The sequence below is a fragment of the Dendrobates tinctorius genome, unplaced genomic scaffold (assembly GCF_039654945.1).
Source record: "Dendrobates tinctorius isolate UK_male_01 unplaced genomic scaffold, ASM3965494v1 ptg000022l, whole genome shotgun sequence".
NCBI classification, from domain to species: Eukaryota; Metazoa; Chordata; class Amphibia; order Anura; family Dendrobatidae; genus Dendrobates; species Dendrobates tinctorius.
In genome coordinates this window covers 31,065,263-31,084,505 of record NW_027361690.1, presented here as the reverse complement: position 1 = coordinate 31,084,505, position 19,243 = coordinate 31,065,263, and positions in this window count along the sequence as shown.

The following is a 19,243-nucleotide window of genomic DNA, read 5'->3' as shown; positions in this document are numbered from 1 at the left end:
CGTGATTGCACAAAGGTTAGAAAGGGTACCGTATCCCTGGATAACATGTATGGATAGCGTACACATTCAAAATATATGTCTCAGGAGGCAGGCTCAGACGGTGTTAGGCCCAGTATGGATTGCACGTGATTGCACAAAGGTTAGAAAGGGTACCGTATCCCTGGATAACATGTATGGATAGCGTACACATTCAAAATATATGTCTCAGGAGGCAGGCTCAGACGGTGTTAGACCCAGTATGGATTGCACGTGATTGCACAAAGGTTAGAAAGGGTACCGTATCCCCGGATAACATGTATGGATAGCGTACACATTCAAAATATATGTCTATACAGCATGAGGCAGGCTCAGATGGTGTTAGGCCCAGTATGGATTGCACGTGATTGCACAAAGGTTAGAAAGGGTACCGTATCCCCGGATAACATGTATGGATAGCGTACACATTCAAAATATATGTCTATACAGCATGAGGCAGGCTCAGACGGCGTTAGGCCCAGTATGGATTGCACGTGATTGCACAAAGGTTAGAAAGGGTACCGTATCCCCGGATAACATGTATGGATAGCGTACACATTCAAAATATATGTCTCAGGAGGCAGGCTCAGACGGTGTTAGGCCCAGTATGGATTGCACGTGATTGCACAAAGGTTAGAAAGGGTACCGTATCCCCGGATAACATGTATGGATAGCGTACACATTCAAAATATATGTCTCAGGAGGCAGGCTCAGACGGTGTTAGGCCCAGTATGGATTGCACGTGATTGCACAAAGGTTAGAAAGGGTACCGTATCCCTGGATAACATGTATGGATAGCGTACACATTCAAAATATATGTCTATACAGCATGAGGCAGGCTCAGACGGTGTTAGGCCCAGTATGGATTGCACGTGATTGCACAAAGGTTAGAAAGGGTACCGTATCCCTGGATAACATGTATGGATAGCGTACACATTCAAAATATATGTCTATACAGCATGAGGCAGGCTCAGACGGTGTTAGGCCCAGTATGGATTGCACGTGATTGCACAAAGGTTAGAAAGGGTACGTATCCCTGGATAACATGTATGGATAGCGTACACATTCAAAATATATGTCTATACAGCATGAGGCAGGCTCAGACGGTGTTAGGCCCAGTATGGATTGCACGTGATTGCACAAAGGTTAGAAAGGGTACCGTATCCCCGGATAACATGTATGGATAGCGTACACATTCAAAATATATGTCTATACAGCATGAGGCAGGCTCAGACGGTGTTAGGCCCAGTATGGATTGCACGTGATTGCACAAAGGTTAGAAAGGGTACCGTATCCCTGGATAACATGTATGGATAGCATACACATTCAAAATATATGTCTCAGGAGGCAGGCTCAGACGGTGTTAGGCCCAGTATGGATTGCACGTGATTGCACAAAGGTTAGAAAGGGTACCGTATCCCTGAATAACATGTATGGATAGCGTACACATTCAAAATATATGTCTCAGGAGGTAGGCTCAGACGGTGTTAGGCCCAGTATGGATTGCACGTGATTGCACAAAGGTTAGAAAGGGTACCGTATCCCTGGATAACATGTATGGATAGCGTACACATTCAAAATATATGTCTCAGGAGGCAGGCTCAGACGGTGTCAGGCACAGTATGGATTTGACGGCCCAGATTACACAGCGGAGGAGCAGGGAGAGGTAAAGATTGCAAATGCTGGGGCCCTGCCCAAGCAAGGGGGGCCCACTCGTGGGCGTCGGTACTGGCACTGGGCCCCTCATAGTACAGCAGTGTGTCTGACGGCGGGTGTGCACCACCACCGTCAGAGACACTTGATTGCACTATGAGGGACCCTGTGCCAGTGCCCGCGCCCAAGAGTCGGCCTACCCACCTGTCCAGGGCAACGGCACTCGCACGGTGTCATGCGGTAGGTGGTGACCCCGGCCATGGGGGGGAGGCAGCACAGTTAGGGAGTTTTAGAAAGTGGCATATGTTGATGTTGGACATTCAGCTGATGCAAAAGGCGAAATAGGTGAAGTACCAGGAAGAGGTGGACCAAAGCAAGCCATTTTTCTGTCACCCTATGTGTCATCAGGGGAAGGTGGGACAAAATCCTTGGAAACCCATGCGTGGTTCATTTTAATGAAGGTTAGATCATCCACATTTTGGGTTGGCAGACGGGTCCTTTTTTCTGTCAGGATTGATCCAGCTGCACTGAAGACTCTTTCCGATAGCACACTTGCAGCTGGGCAAGCGAGCTCCTGTAAGGCATATTGGGCCAATTCAGGCCAGGTGTCCAGTTTAGCGGCCCAATAGTCAAAGGGGAATGACCTGTGTGGGAGAACATCGATATGGGAGGAAAAGTAGTTTGTAACCATAGTTGACAACTGCTGTCTCCTGTCACTTTCCATCGATGCAGTATTACCAGTTGTGTGAGCGGTATTTGAAAAATCAGTCCACAACATTGTCATGAAACCCCTGTCTCCAACGCCACTTCTGCTGTGTGCACCACGAACACCTCTGCCAAGCTGCCCCCGGCCCGTACGGCTCGTGTGAGAACCATCACCGCTGCTGTGTGCTGGGAATGCCTCAAGCAACCGATTTACCAGAGTTGCTTGTTTATTAGCCAATATTAGGTCAAGGTTCTCCTGTGGCATGATGTTTTGTAATTTGCCTTTATAGCGTGGATCCAGGATGCTGGCCAACCAGTAGTCGTCATCGTTCATCATTTTGGCAATGCGGGGGTCCCTTTTTAGGATCCGCAAGGCATAATCTGACATCTGGGCCAATGTTCCCGGTGTCAATGATGCACTGCGAGTGCTGGGTGGAGGAGCACTTTCTGGCAAATCCACATCCCTCCAGTCACGCACAAACCCTGTACCAGACCTTGCCACGCCAACATTTTCACTTGCCCCACGAGATGCATCCTCCTCCCCTAAGTAATCATCCCCATCATCATCCTCCTCCTCCTCTTCTTCCTCCACCTCGTCCAGGAGAGGTCCCTGAGCAGACAATGGCTGAATGTCATCAAGGATTCCCTCCTCCTCTTCCTCCTCATCAACATTGGCTGCAGACGCCTGCTCCTTAAGGTGCGTCAAAGTTTGCATGAGCAGACGCATAAGTGGGATGCTCATGCTTAGGATGGCGTCGTCTGCGCTTACCAGCCATGTGCATTCCTCAAAACACTGAAGGACTTTACAAAGGTCTTTCAGCTTCGACCACTGCACACCTGTCAACTCCATGTCTGCTCTCAAAGTGCCTGGCCGTGTATCCTCCCACAAATGCATTATGGCCTGCCTCTGCTCGCACAGCCGCTCCACCATGTGCAGGGTGGAGTTCCTTCTTGTTGCAATGTCGATAATGAGGCGGTGGTTGGGAAGGTGGAGCAATCGCTGCAGCTTCTGCATACGAACGGAGTGTACAGGCGACCGGCGGATGTGCGCGCACAGTCTTCGCACCTTCTGGAGCAGGGCTGTTAACTCTGGATAATTTTTGAGGAAGCACTGCACCACCAGGTTCAAGGTGTGAGCCAAGCAAGGTATGTGGCTGAGTTTTGAAAGGGCTATGGCTGCCACAAAATTACGGCCGTTATCACTAACTACCTTGCCTGCCTCAAGATGTACACTGCCCAGCCATGACTCAGTTTGTCGCTTCAAGTACTCGGCCAGCACCTCGGCGGTGTGTCTGTCGCCCAAACACATCATCTGCAACACAGCCTGCTGACGCTTTCCACTAGCTGCTCGATAGGGGGACACATCGTGTGCAACAGTGGCAGCTGCAGATGGAGTGCTCGTACGACTGCGCTCTGTGGACGAGCTTTCGCTTCTGGAGGAGGAGGAGGAGGAGGAGGGTCGAACGCCTACAGCCAACTGTTTCCTATACCGTGGGCTAGTCAGCACTGTCCCACCACCGCTGTCCCCTGTGGACCCTGCATCCACCACATTAACCCAGTGCGCAGTGATGGACACGTAACGGCCCTGGCCATGCCGACTGGACCATGCATCAGTTGTGAGGTGCACCTTTCCGCTCACTGACTGCTTGAGTGCATGGACAATGCGGTCTTTCACATGATGGTGGAGGGCTGGGATGGCTTTGCGAGAGAAGAAGTGGCGACTGGGTAGGTCATAGCGTGGTACTGCATAGGCCATGAGTTCGTGGAAAGCTGTGCTTTCCACCAACCGAAAGGGCATCATCTCAAACGAGATTAGTTTGGCAATGTGGGCGTTCAAACCCAGTGTACGCGGATGAGAGACTGAGTACTTTCTTGACCTACTCATAGTGTCTGGGAGGGTGAGCTGGACTTGAGAGCTGCATATGGTGGAAGTAGCGGTGGACAGGGCGGACTGAGAGAGGGTTGATGATGGTGATGGAGTTGGTGTTCTTTCTGATGGCCTAGAATCAGTCTTTCGTTGATATAACAGTGGGATTCCCTGACTGCTGTGGTCTTGCAACGACACCTCAACATTTGCTGCTGTGCTAACCGGTGGGCTTACAGTGGGGGAAACAATGTAGCGTTGCTGACTACCTTCGTTGTGATCAGTTGCACATGTGGCACTTGAGGTTTGGTGTTGTGTCCACGCTTGCAAGTGCATGCTGGTTAAATGTCTAAGCATGCAACTGGTATTCAAATTTTTCAGATTTTTCCCTCGGCTAAAGGTCTTTGCGCACTTCTTACATATAACCTTGGCCTGATCATGAGGATTTTGTTCAAAAAAGTGCCACACTGCACTCTTCCTACTTTGGCAGACATTTTGCGGCCTAGCACGCTGTGATCTTTTGACCCTCTGGACAAGCTGTCCAGCAACTCTTTTGATGTTTGGAACCTGTCTTTGGAGTGCTCCGGGCCTGCCAGATAACAGCTGTTGCGATGTCGATGTCTGCTGTGGATGCTCCTCATCTGAGCTATTGGAAGCAGCACCCTCTTCCCCCAATGGATGCCAATCTGGGTCAACAACTGGGTCATCCATCACCTCCTCTTCTATGTCATGTGCACCTTCCTCTGTGTCACCGTGTATGGTGGTACAGTGTGCGGGAAGGGGCACCTGAGTCTCATCAGGGTCAGAATCTGGCTCTGTACACTGCGAGGACAATGTAGTGCTCTGAGTGAATGTACCAGCAGAATCATCCATCAGCGGCTGTGCATCAGTGCACTCCATGTCAGATTCATCTTGGCCTGGGTAATTCACGATTTGACTTGATAATCCAGGCATGGTATGTGAAAACAGCTCCATGGAGTAATCAGTAGTATGGCCTGCGTCATCCTTCAATCTTGGTTGGGGTGAAGGACACAAGGAAAGGTGTGGTTCATGAACATGAGCCTCCAATGACGACTCAGTGCTTTTACTTTTTACAACTGAAGAAGAGGAGGCGATAGAGCTGGAGGCTGAGTCAGCAATGTAAGACAAAACTTTTTCCTGATGCTCTGGCTTTAAAAGCGGTTTGCCAACTCCTAGAAAACTAAGCGTTCGAGGCCTTATGTAGCCAGACGATGACGCAGGGTCAGCACCTCCTGCATTCGGTCCTATTTTGCTCTTGCCACTACCATCAGATCCACCACCAACACCATCATTACCAGCTGCCAACCCCCGCCCAATTCCACGGCCTCTTCCACCAGCCTTCCTCATTTTTGGTAGAAATGTAGACAAAATCCAACAAACTATATAGTAATGTAAAACAAGGTACAAGGTGTCTATAGGACAGGGGAGATTTTGAATTTCTGCACACACTTTTGGACACTGGACACTTTTGGATTGTGTGAGGCCCACTGATATCTGAGCGCTATGTGACAGGCTCGATGGCACTGCTGTGACAAAAGTGACTAGAGGATAAGGGAGATTTTGAATATCTGCACACACTTTTGGACACTGGACACTTTTGGATTGTGTGAGGCCCACTGATATCTGAGCGCTATGTGACAGGCTCGATGGCACTGCTGTGACAAAAGTGACTAGAGGATAAGGGAGATTTTGAATATCTGCACACACTTTTGGACACTGGACACTTTTGGATTGTGTGAGGCCCACTGATATCTGAGCGCTATGTGACAGGCTCGATGGCACAGCTGTGACAAAAGTGACTAGAGGATAAGGGAGATTTTGAATTTCTGCACACACTTTTGGACACTGGACACTTTTGGATTGTGTGAGTCCCACTGATATCTGAGCGCTATGTGACAGGCTCGATGGCACTGCTGTGACAAAAGTGACTAGAGGATAAGGGAGATTTTGAATTTCTGCACACACTTGTGGACAGTGGACACTTTTGGATTGTGTGAGTCCCACTGATATCTGAGCGCTATGTGACAGGCTCGATGGCACTGCTGTGACAAAAGTGACTAGAGGATAAGGGAGATTTTGAATATCTGCACACACTTTTGGACACTGGACACTTTTGGATTGTGTGAGGCCCACTGATATCTGAGCGCTATGTGACAGGCTCGATGGCACTGCTGTGACAAAAGTGACTAGAGGATAAGGGAGATTTTGAATTTCTGCTCACACTTGTGGACAGTGGACACTTTTGGATTGTGTGAGGCCCACTGATATCTGAGCGCTATGTGACAGGCTCGATGGCACTGCTGTGACAAAAGTGACTAGAGGATAAGGGAGATTTTGAATTTCTGCACACACTTGTGGACAGTGGACACTTTTGGATTGTGTGAGTCCCACTGATATCTGAGCGCTATGTGACAGGCTCGATGGCACTGCTGTGACAAAAGTGACTAGAGGATAAGGGAGATTTTGAATATCTGCACACACTTTTGGACACTGGACACTTTTGGATTGTGTGAGGCCCACTGATATCTGAGCGCTATGTGACAGGCTCGATGGCACTGCTGTGACAAAAGTGACTAGAGGATAAGGGAGATTTTGAATTTCTGCTCACACTTGTGGACAGTGGACACTTTTGGATTGTGTGAGGCCCACTGATATCTGAGCGCTATGTGACAGGCTCGATGGCACTGCTGTGACAAAAGTGACTAGAGGATAAGGGAGATTTTGAATTTCTGCACACACTTGTGGACAGTGGACACTTTTGGATTGTGTGAGGCCCACTGATATCTGAGTGCTATGTGACAGGCTCGATGGCACAGCTGTGACAAAAGTGACTAGAGGATAAGGGAGATTTTGAATATCTGCACACACTTTTGGACACTGGACACTTTTGGATTGTGTGAGGCCCACTGATATCTGAGCGCTATGTGACAGGCTCGATGGCACTGCTGTGACAAAAGTGACTAGAGGATAAGGGAGATTTTGAATATCTGCACACACTTTTGGACACTGGACACTTTTGGATTGTGTGAGGCCCACTGATATCTGAGCGCTATGTGACAGGCTTGATAGCACTGCTGTGACAAAAGTGACTAGAGGATAAGGGAGATTTTGAATATCTGCACACACTTTTGGACACTGGACACTTTTGGATTGTGTGAGGCCCACTGATATCTGAGCGCTATGTGACAGGCTCGATGGCACTGCTGTGACAAAAGTGACTAGAGGATAAGGGAGATTTTGAATATCTGCACACACTTTTGGACACTGGACACTTTTGGATTGTGTGAGGCCCACTGATATCTGAGCGCTATGTGACAGGCTCGATGGCACTGCTGTGACAAAAGTGACTAGAGGATAAGGGAGATTTTGAATTTCTGCACACACTTGTGGACAGTGGACACTTTTGGATTGTGTGAGGCCCACTGATATCTGAGCGCTATGTGACAGGCTCGATGGCACAGCTGTGACAAAAGTGACTAGAGGATAAGGGAGATTTTGAATTTCTGCACACACTTGTGGACAGTGGACACTTTTGGATTGTGTGAGGCCCACTGATATCTGAGCGCTATGTGACAGGCTCGATGGCACAGCTGTGACAAAAGTGACTAGTGGATAAGGGAGATTTTGAATCTCTGCACACACTTTTGGACACTGGACACTTTTGGATTGTGTGAGGCCCAATGAATATCTGAGCGCTATGTGACAGGCTCGATGGCACAGCTGTGACAAAAGTGACTAGAGGATAAGGGAGATTGGATTGCTTTTAAAAAAGCAGTTTGCGGAGCAGTGGGTAAACAGCAATGCCAGCCTGTCAGGAAGCCTTAGAAGGCAGCCCAACAGCCAACACCACTGATACACCACTATATAGCCTCCCCTTGCACTGCACACACAGTGACTGGTGTGTTGTGCAGGCCAAATTGCTAGCAGCAGAAGCAGTTTTTTTTTCTTCTCAGCAGGACAAAAAAAAAAAATTGGGATTGCTTTTAAAAAAGCAGTTTGCGGAGCAGTGGGTAAACAGCAATGCCAGCCTGTCAGGAAGCCTTAAAAGGCAGCCCAACAACCAACACCACTGATACACCACTATATAGCCTCCCCTTGCACTGCACACACAGTGACTGGTGTGTTGTGCACGCCAAGTCGCTAGCAGCAGAAGCAGTTTTTTTGTCTTCTTCCCTGCCTAACGCTCTCCCTATAGAATCAGCAGCAACCTCTCCCTATACTAAGATCGGCAGAAGTAAGATGGCGGTCGGCGTGCACGCCCTTTTATACCCCCTGTGACGCCCACCAAAGCAAGCCAATCACTTGCATGCCCTTCTGAAAGATGGTGGTGACCCGTGCCTATGTCATCACGTTGCCCACAGTGTCCGTGGATCCTGATTGGCTGAAAAAGAGCGCAAAACAAACTTTTGAAACGCGACTTTGGCGCGTAAGTCGCCGACCTCGTGGCCGACCTCATCCTAGGGTCGGGTTTCGTTTCATGAAACCCGACTTTTGAATTTTTTCGACCCGTTTCGCTCAACTCTACTCAATACACCTCCATGCACATTGTGGGGGGAACACATAGTGACCCTTACATGTGAAACTGGGTCACTGCCTCACCTAACTCCCCCTCTATTTAAACCTGTGGGGTTGAACCCTTACCTGTGCCTCAGTAACTATTTCCACCGAAACGTCAATGTCCTCCCCGGCAACTCTGGGCATACATCCGCACCACGTTGCACCCGAACCCGAGCCTCCCGACACTGCTGACTAGCAAGAGCTTTATCAATTTTACCCCAACTCCTGGCCACATCCTTGTCTGGTGCCAGAGAGTTCCTCGTACGTACTTCACTAGTTGCTTCCTCGACCACACACTCCCACTTCCTCCAGGCTTTCTTTTTATTCTCGTGTTTCTGCGTGGGTCTCTGGAACTGGACTGTCCTGAACCTACCAGGGGACATTTCCTGCTCTAGATTCAGTGGGGTCTCCTCGACCTCTCCTGCCAATACCTCTAGGGGAAGACTATCGGGGTTACACTCTGTCCCTAAGTTGGCGACCCCTATGGCAGGTATCCCTGATTCAGGATCTTTGGGTTCTATACCCAGAACAACATCCTTGACCTCTCCTTCCATTACCTCTAGAGGAAACCTATTGGGGTTACACTCTGTCCCTAGGTTGGTGACCCCTATGGCAGGTATCCCTGACTTGGGATCTTCGGGTTCTGCGCTCGGAATAGCAGTTACTTTGGGAGGGTTAATCCTGGTCTCCCGCAGGGACCAGAACAGGGGCAAATCTCTTCCCAACACAGTCCCATATGGAAGAGCCTTAACCACTCCCACCATATGTTTAACCCCTTCACCCCGAAGCCTGTTTTCAACTTCCTGACCAGGCCATTTTTTTCAATTCTGACCACTGTCGCTTTATGAGGCCATAACTCTGGAACGCTTCAACGGATCCCGGTGATTCTGAGAATGTTTTCTCGTGACATATTGTACTTTATAATACTGGTAAAATTTCTTGGATATGACTTTTGGTGAAAATTTTGAAAATTTAGCAATTTTTGAACTCTGAATTTTTATGCCCTTAAATCAGAGAGATATGTCGCAAAAATTAGTTTATAAATAACATTTAACACATGTCTACTATACATCAGCACAATGTTGGAACCTAATTTTTTTTGTTAGGAAGGTATAAGGGTTAAAAGTTGACCAGCGATTTTTCCTTTTTTGAATAAAATTTACAAAACCATTTCTTTTAGGGATCACCTCACTTTTGAAGTCACTTTGAGGGGTCTATATGGCAAAAAATACCCAAATGTGACACTATTCTAAAAACTGCACCCCTCAAAGTACTCAAAACCACATTCAAGAAGTTTATTAACCCTTCAGGTGCTTCACAGGAGCTGAAGCAACGTGTATGGAAAAAAATGAACATTTATCTTTTTAGTCCCAAAAATGATCTTTTAGCAACAATTTTTTTATTTTCACAAGGTAAAAGGAGAAAATTGTCTTCTAAGATTGTTGAGAAATTTCTCCTTAGTACGCCAATACCCAATATGAGGGAGAAAACCACTGCTTGGGCGCATGGCAGGACTCAAAAGGGAAGGAGCGCCTTATGACTTTTTGAATGCAAAATTGGCTGGAATTGAGAGCGAACACCATGTAGCGTTTGAGGAGCCCCTGATGTTCCTAAACATTGGAAAACCCCTACAAGTGACAATATTTTGGAAACTAGACCCTTTAAGGAACTTATGTAGCTGTGTGGAGAGCACTTTGAACCCTCAGATGTTTCACAGAAGTTTATAACGTAGAGCCGTGAAAATAAAAAATCACATTTTTTTCCACAAAAATGATATTTTAGCAATGATCTTTTTATTTTCAAAAGTGTAAATGGAGATATTGGTCCACTAAAGTTGTTGGGCAATTTCTCCTGAGTATGCCGATACCCTATATGTGGGGGAAAACCACTGTTTGGGTGCACGGCAGGGCTCGGAAGGGAAGGAGTGACGTTTTAGATTGCAGACTTTGATGGAATGGTCTGCGGGCGTCATGTTGCGTTTGCAGAGCCCCTGATGTGCCTAAACAGTGGAAGTCCTCCACAAGTGACCCCATTTTGGAAACTACACCCCTGAAGGAATTTATCTAGAGGCATAGTTTTATAGTAATTATTATAATGCATTTGGTTTTTCTGGCGTATGAATTTATAATGTGGTGTTGTGTAAGATGTGCGGGGTACATCAGATTATAAAGGTGTGTTGTGTCAACAGTGTATAAACTAATTTTAATAATTTGTAGATGTGTGGTATGCTTTGAAGCAATCCTTAATGCAAAGGCCAGGTTTCTCAGAGAAGGTTTCACAATGGTAAGTTGTGTCCTTTCGGATTCCCTTCTTGGAGCATTCATTGCACCGTTTTTGTGAACGGCCTGTCCTCGCTGTTTGGGGAACCTGTCCTGGGAAATGTTGACCTGGGACAATACGGGCACTATCAGATTCAGAAGTACTGGGGCCCTCACCTCCCTGAGTGCAAAACATTAGGGCCTTGATGACTGGGTCCTGAAACTGAAGGAAGGTACCCGTATTGCCTGCAGATCGGAACAGCTCAAAAGGATTGCACAGTGCCATCTGTACAATGTGTATGGCCAATTTTTTGTACCATACTTAGGCTTTTCGCCTGGCACTGTATGGTTGGAGGACCTGATCTGAAAGATCCACACCCTCTATGTACCAATTGTAATCCAATATACAATCTGACTTTGGGATTTGTGATGTGGTTCCACGAACAGTAACAAGGGTGCTGTTGTCACGGTGTATGGTGGTCAAGATAAGGACATCCCTTTTGTCCTTATACTTGACCACCAGCATGTTGTCGCTGCATTGGGATCTGCTTTTCCCTTTTCTCAGCGCTTGCCCAATTAGCGGCTTAGGGAGACCGCGCTGATTTTTTTGCAGGGCCTTGAAGAGTGGGATGCTGGTGTAAAAGTTATCAATGTAGAGGTGATGACCCTTATCCAGCAGTGGGTGCAGCAATTCCCACACAATTTTTCCACTCACCCCCAGGACAGGAGGGCATTCAGGGGGGATTAATCTGGGTGTCCTTCCCCTCGTAAACCCTAAATCTGTGGGTGTACCCTGAGGTACTCCTGCACAGTTTGTACAGTTTTATTCCGTACCTGGATCTCTTACTGGGCAGGTATTGTCGGAATTTTAGCCTCCATTTGAAGTGAATGAGAGATTCATCAATAGTGAGGTCTCTCTGGGGTGTGTACACCTTGGCAAATTTTCTGCTGAAGTGTTCAACCACTGGCCGAATTTTATATAGACGATCAAGGTTTGGATCCTCTCGGGAAGGACACTGCGCATTATCACTATAATGCAAAAACGTTTGGATCCCTTCAAATCATGTCCTTTTCATGGCCATGCAGAAAACTGGTATGCTGTAGAGAATATCAGTACCCCAGTAATATTGATGAAGCTCTGTTTTTTTTATTATGCCTTTATGCATCACAATTCCCCAAAATGTCATCATCTCTGCTGTATTTACGGGCGGTCCATCTGGCGTATGATGACGTGGGATTTTGGGTGAAAAATTGTTGGGCATATACAGTAGGTATGCTTGTATGATTTATTATTTCATCACTGAAAAAGTATTTGAAGAAGTCAATTTCAGTGAGGCCTGTGGTGTCAAACTGTATTCCTGAGCTGCTGCTGAAATCCGGAATGACAGGCTGATAATTTTCGGGGTGCAATCCATATGGAATCGATTGCTGCAGGAGTTGCCTGGGTCCTAGGGCGCCTTGTTGGGGGTCCTTCCTCACCAGATGAGGAGGAGGAGGAATAGAGGAACATGGGATCTTCCTCAAAGGCTACATGTGTGTCAGACGCAAAGGTGGCGTAAGCCTCCTCTGGTGAATAGCGCCTTCTTGACTAATTGGCCATTTTTTTTTATTTTTCCAAACCCCGAGGATGTGTATGTAAGTGGTGCTTTTACACGTTTAATGTGTGGGGCTTGTGTATACGGTACTATTTATTATAACAAAACAGAGAGAAAAAAAAGTAGAGAGATAAAATGTAGAAGAAAAAAATGGAAAGAAAAAAGATCTAAAAAAAAAGTTTGTGTAAAAAAATACAGACGTTCACTACACTAATGCCCTCCCTATAAATTTACCTGATGCAAATTATTTTTTTACAAAAGAAAAACAGACGTCACCAACAAAGTGAGGTATGCTCCCCTAATGCACTTTTTTGCAAGAAAAAAAAGCTATCTCCCTACCTATAAAACTACTCTGTACTTTTTTTTTCTAAAATAAGATTGGTCGTCACTAACGCTGTGACGCTGGCTATACTAACATGCTACCTCGATACCACTAAAACTACGCTGTACAATTTTTTTTTTCTCTAAAACCAGATCGGTCGTCGCTAACGATGTGACGCCGGCTATGCTACCTTGCTACGTCTAAAACTACGCTGTACTACTATTATTTTTTTCTAAACAAAAATCGGATGTCACTTAGACGTTTGTGACCCTCACTTCGGGTTACCCCCTCATCATGGGCTTGGTCCTGTTTAGTCCCACCAGAGGTTTGTGGACATTTCCCATGCTCTGGCACAAAGTCCAGAGTGGCTGTATACCACTCAGTCAAACTTATCAGCTGGTCCAGAGTGCCCAGGTCCCCTTGTCCCACCCAACGCTGCAAGGCAGCCAGCAGAGGCCTGACCAGCCAGTCGACCACCACCCTCTCTATCATCTGGTTCAAGGTCAAAGTGTCAGGCTGGAGCCAGTCCTCCACCAACTGCAATAGGTTATACGCCTGAGACCTGGTGGGACGAGTCTCTGCAAAGAACCACTGGTACACCCTCTGATCACCCCTTACCTTAGGGGTCTCTTCTTGATGCCGATCTTCGCCCCTCACCTTAGGGGTCTCCTCTTTACACCGCTGATCACCCCTCACTTTAGGGGTCTCCTCTTCCAGGGCCACACTCTGCTGCAAAATCAGCTCACTCATTTTCTGCTGCTGCTGACACAGTAACTTCTGCAGCTGCAAACTGCAGCGCCTCTTGCTGCTGATGCTGGAACTGTAGCTCCCATTAGGACCACCTGTTTCAAAAGCTCCTCCATATTTCCAGCCAGCTTGAGCTGCAGCATTGCAGTCTTAGGCCGGGGTCACACTAACCGACGCAAAATACGGTCAGTATTTTACATGCGTAATACGGATGAATGTCCCCTAAACAGTGCTCCGTATGTCATCCGTAATCAAGGTGTGGTCGCGTATTTTGCACATGTAAGCATCCGTATGTAATCCGTATGGCATCCGTATGGCGAGATTTTCTCGCAGGCTTGCAAAATGGACATATAATGGAGCCCTATGACAGGGTTTCTAACAGAAACAAAAGAATAGATATAGACACATAGAATGCATATATATACATATATATGTATTCTATGTGTCTATATCTATTCTTTCTTTCTTAAACCTGTCAGTGTGAGTTTACTGTATAGCGCACTGAATTGCCGGCTTTGCTAAAAGACACCTGGTGCGTATTTCTCGCAAGTCACATGTGTGGTCCGTGTGTAATCTGTATTTTTTGCGCACCCATAGACTTGAATTGGCGTACTACGGCCGTAGTACGCTGACAATCGCAGCATGCTGCGATTGGCATGGACCGTAGAAGACGGATGAGAAATATACGGCTGGTGCGAGGGACCCCATAGAGAATCATTGGTCCGTGTCTAATGCGTGCTTTTAGTGCCTCTCACTCGGCCGTATTCCTCACCAGTGTGACCCCGGCCTTACTGACATGCAGCACTCTTTGGGTTATGCATCAGTTCTCATTGCCCGCATTCTCCAAACATATGTAGTGCAGCGGTATCCACACTGAGCAGTGATGAGTAGTGTTGAGCATTCCGATACTGCAAATATCGGGTATCGGACGATATTCACTGTATCGGAGTTCCGATACCGAGTTCCGATATTTTTACAATATCGAATACCGGAATCGGAAGTTCCCATAATGCAATGAGCCAGTTGTGTAAGCCATGTTAACTAATGGCATGGCTGTGATTGGCTGCTGAAATGATGTTATCATGATGCACGGTCTGTGCGGGCCTGCCGGGGGTCTGTGCGGGCCTGCCGGGGGTCTGTGCGGACTGCCGGGGGTCTGTACGGGCCTGCCGGCCATACATACATACTACATACTTACAACATGCTACAGACATGCAACATACATACTACATACATACTACATACAATACATTCATACATTCATACAATACATACATATAGTCATACAGTGCATATATCATAGAGTACATACTCACCATCACTTGCCACTTTGATCCCCGAAGCCAGTGTCATCTGTAAAAAATATTAAAATAACAAACAACCAATATACTCCCTGATCCGCAGAAATCCACGAGTGTCCCACGATGATCTCCCGTGGAGAACAGCAGCATCAGCTGATGCGTCCGCTCTCTAGGGGCTCCAGGAATACAATGACGGGAGGTAGGTATACTTCTGCACTGTATTCCTCCACCACTGTAAAAAAGTAGTCCCTAGTCTCACTTTTGGCATTGCTGTCTGAGAAAGTTCCCACACAGCTTTTGCCATAAAGTGAGACCAGTGAACTATAGTAACCTCTCAGTGATGCACTGCAGGAGATCGTCGTGGGACACTCGTGGATTTCTGCAGATCAGGGAGTATATTGGTTGTTTGTTATTTTAATATTTTTTACAGTGAGATGACACTGGCTTCGGGGATCAAAGTGACAAGTGATGGTGAGTATGTACTCTATGTTATATGTACTGTATGTCTATATGTATGTATTGTATGAATATATTGTATGTAGTATGTATGTAGTATGTATGTTGTATGTATGTAGCATGTATGTTGTATGTATGTAGTAAGTATGTAGTATGTATGTAGCATGTATGTATGTTGTATGAATGTAGTATATATGAAGCATGTAGTATGTATGTATGTTGTATGAATGTTGTATATATGTAGTATGTAGTATGTATGTTTTTATTTACATTCAACACATTAGCCGGATGATGGGACTACTACTGTCCCATCATTGTCTAATGTGTCAATCACTGTCATTGTAGCAGGCATAGCCCGATGGGACTTGTAGTCCCATCGGACGATGCCTGCACACACACAGAACCCCCGGCAGGCCCGCACAGACCCCCAGCAGCCCGCACAGACCCCCGGCAGGCCCGTACAGACCCCCGGCAGGCCCGCACAAACCCCCGTCAGCCCACACAGACCCCCGGCAGGCCCGCACAGACCTCTGGCAGGCCCGCACAGACCCCCAAGAGGCCCGTACGGACCCCGCCCACACACACGCACAGTCTCCGCCCATGCACCGCCCACACTCTTCCCCCCTCCTGAACTGGATGTGCAAGGAAAGAAAGGGTTTATTTTCATTCCGATATTTGTGACCCATTGACTTGCATGGGTTTCCGGTATCAGAATCGGCGATACCCGATATTTTTGGGGTATCGGTCCGATTCTATCCGATCCGATATTTCCCGATATCAGAAGGAATCGCTCAACAATAGTGATGAGGCAGTGACCCAGCAAAGTTCAAAACAAAAATTTCTTTAATGTTCAACTCACAGCAAAACACAGCAAACAATATCCTTCGAATCGCAGCCAGGAACCATATCCTCTGGATTGCAGTCAATGAACATGCCAGTCCACCTCCGGTTCACAGACAGGCACAAGACTGTCTCCCTCTGGTTCACAGCTGGGCATAAGACAGTCCCCAACTGACACTTACCGTGGCCAACTGCACCGCCATGTACGCTGTGGGTGCCAGGCTTTTCAGCTCCCTTGGCTGTTTGACTCCGCTTGCCTGTGTTGACTCACACAGGTGGAGCTCTGCAGAGCCTTCTGCTCTGCACTCTTGCACAAACCAAACTGACACTGACCCTGAAAGACCCAAACCCTTTACTGCAGGGTTTTTAACAGGAAACTGTGGCCGTAGGCCACATGGAAAACCCAGGCTGGGAATGAAACGAACTACACTACTACCATCCTGTAGTCTGTTTCAAAACACAAAAGCCCAGATTAGATTTTCCCTAAATCTCCCTTGGACAACTAGCATGTCCAAGACCTATACTCACTTTTATTCTGCATTGCAATCACAGCTACGCCTCTGACTGCAATGCACTCCCATGTCCTCAATACGCCTCCGTGCACATCTTGGGGGGAACACACAGCGACCCTTACATGTGACACCGGTCACTGCCTCATATATATATATATATATATATATATATATATATATATATATATACACTGTATATATAATATACAGACTTGGATTGGCCCACAGGAGATAAGGAGAAACCTCCGGTGGGCGCCTGTGCAAAACTGGGCCTCCACCCGTTTATATGAGTAATACTTGGCGCAATATACTTGTAGCACTATGTACAGAAAAGGCAGCATCTTATGCATTTAACAATCTGCCCATTTCTGCTACATACAGGCGATCTGATCATCGCCTGTATGTAGCAGAGTCCATCAGACAACTGCAGCTTCTAGTCTCCCATGGAGACAATTGAAGCATTCAAAACGTTAAAAAAAAATGTTGTTAAAAATCTAACAAAAAAAGGTCAAATCACCCCCTATTCACCCCATTAAAAATAAAACAATAAAAAAAATCAAATGTACACATATTTGGTATCGCCGCATTCAGAATCGCCCGATCTATCAATATAAAAAAAATTAACCCGATCGCTAAACGGCGTAAGGGCAAAAAAATAAAAACACCAGAATTATGTTTTTTTGTTCACCGCTACATTGCAATAAAATTCAATAATGGCCAATCAAAATATCGTATCTACACCAAAATAGTACAATAAAAATGTCAGCTCAGCGTGCAAAAAAATAAGCCCTCACCCAGCCCCAAATCAAGAAAAATGGAGACGCTACAGGTCTCAGAAAATGACGCTTTTTTTTTTTTTTACCAAAGCTTGGATTTTTTTTCACCACTTAAACAAAAAAGAACCTAGACATGTTTGGTGTTTGACCTTGTAATGACCTGGAGAATCATAATGACAGGTTAGTTTTAGTATTTATTTATTTTACTCATTTATATAGCACCATTAATTCAACAGCGCTTTACATACATTATCAATTAATGAACATGGTTAAAAAAAAAATGTGGAATTGCACTTTTTTTGCAGTTTCACCGCACTTGGAATTTTCTTCCCGCTATCCAGTACATGATATGTTAAAACGAATGGTGTCGTTCTCAAGTCCAAACTTGTCCCACAAAGAACAATCCCTCATTTGGCTATTTTAAACAAAAAATAAAAAAGTTATGGCTCTGGGAAGAGGGGGAGCAAAAAACGAAAATGCAAACACAAAAATACCTCCAATAGTAGAGGCGTTAATAATCTTGCAATTTTTAACATTGAGCGCCTTCAGGGACTATTTTCAACGGGCTCCTTATAATTAGAGACAGGATTACAATCACAGGTTGCATTCCTATACACAGCCGATAATACAGGATCCACCAATCACGGTATACAATATCACAGCTGCTCCCCCTCTCTTTACTTTGACCTTTGCGCATGCTGATTAGATACTTTAACCCCTTAACCCCCAAGGGTGGTTTGCACGTTCATGACCAGGCCAATTTTTACAATTCTGACCACTGTCCCTTTATGAGGTAATAACTCTGAAACGCTTCCATGGATCCCGGTGATTCTGACATTGTTTTCTCGTGACATATTGTACTTCATGTCAGTGGTAAAATTTAATTCAAATAACTTGCGTTTATTTGTGAAAAAAACGGAAATTTGGCGAAAATTTTTAAAATTTCGCAATTTTCCAAATTTGAATTTTTATGTCCTTAAATCACAGAGATACGGCACACAAAAAACTTAATAAGTAACATTTCCCACATGTTTAATTTACATCAGCACAATTTTGGAACCAAAATTTTTTTTGTTAGGAAGTTATCAGGGTTAAACGTTGACCAGCGATTTCTCATTTTTGCAACACCATTTTATTTTTACGAACCACATCACATTTGAAGCCACTTTGAGGGGTCTATATGATAGAAAATACCCCAAAGTGACACCATTCTAAAAACTGCACCCCTTAAGGTGCTCAAAACCTCAATCAAGAAGTTTATTAACCCTTCAGGTGCGTCACAGGAATTTTTTGAATATTTAAAAAAAAATGAACATTTAACTTTTTTTCACAAAAAAAATACTTCAGATTCAATTTTTTTTATTTTACCAAGGGTAACAGGAGAAATTGGACTGCAAAAGTTATTGTTCAGTTTGTCTTGAGTACGCTGATACCTGATATGTGGGGGGAACCACTGTTTCGGCGCATGGCAGCGCTCAGAAGGGAAGGAGCGCCGTTTGACTTTTTCAATGCAAAATTGGCTGGAATTCAGATCGGACACCATGTCACGTTTGGAGAACCCCTGATGTACCTAAACAGTGGAAACCCCCCACAAGTGACCGCATTTTGGAAACTAGACCCC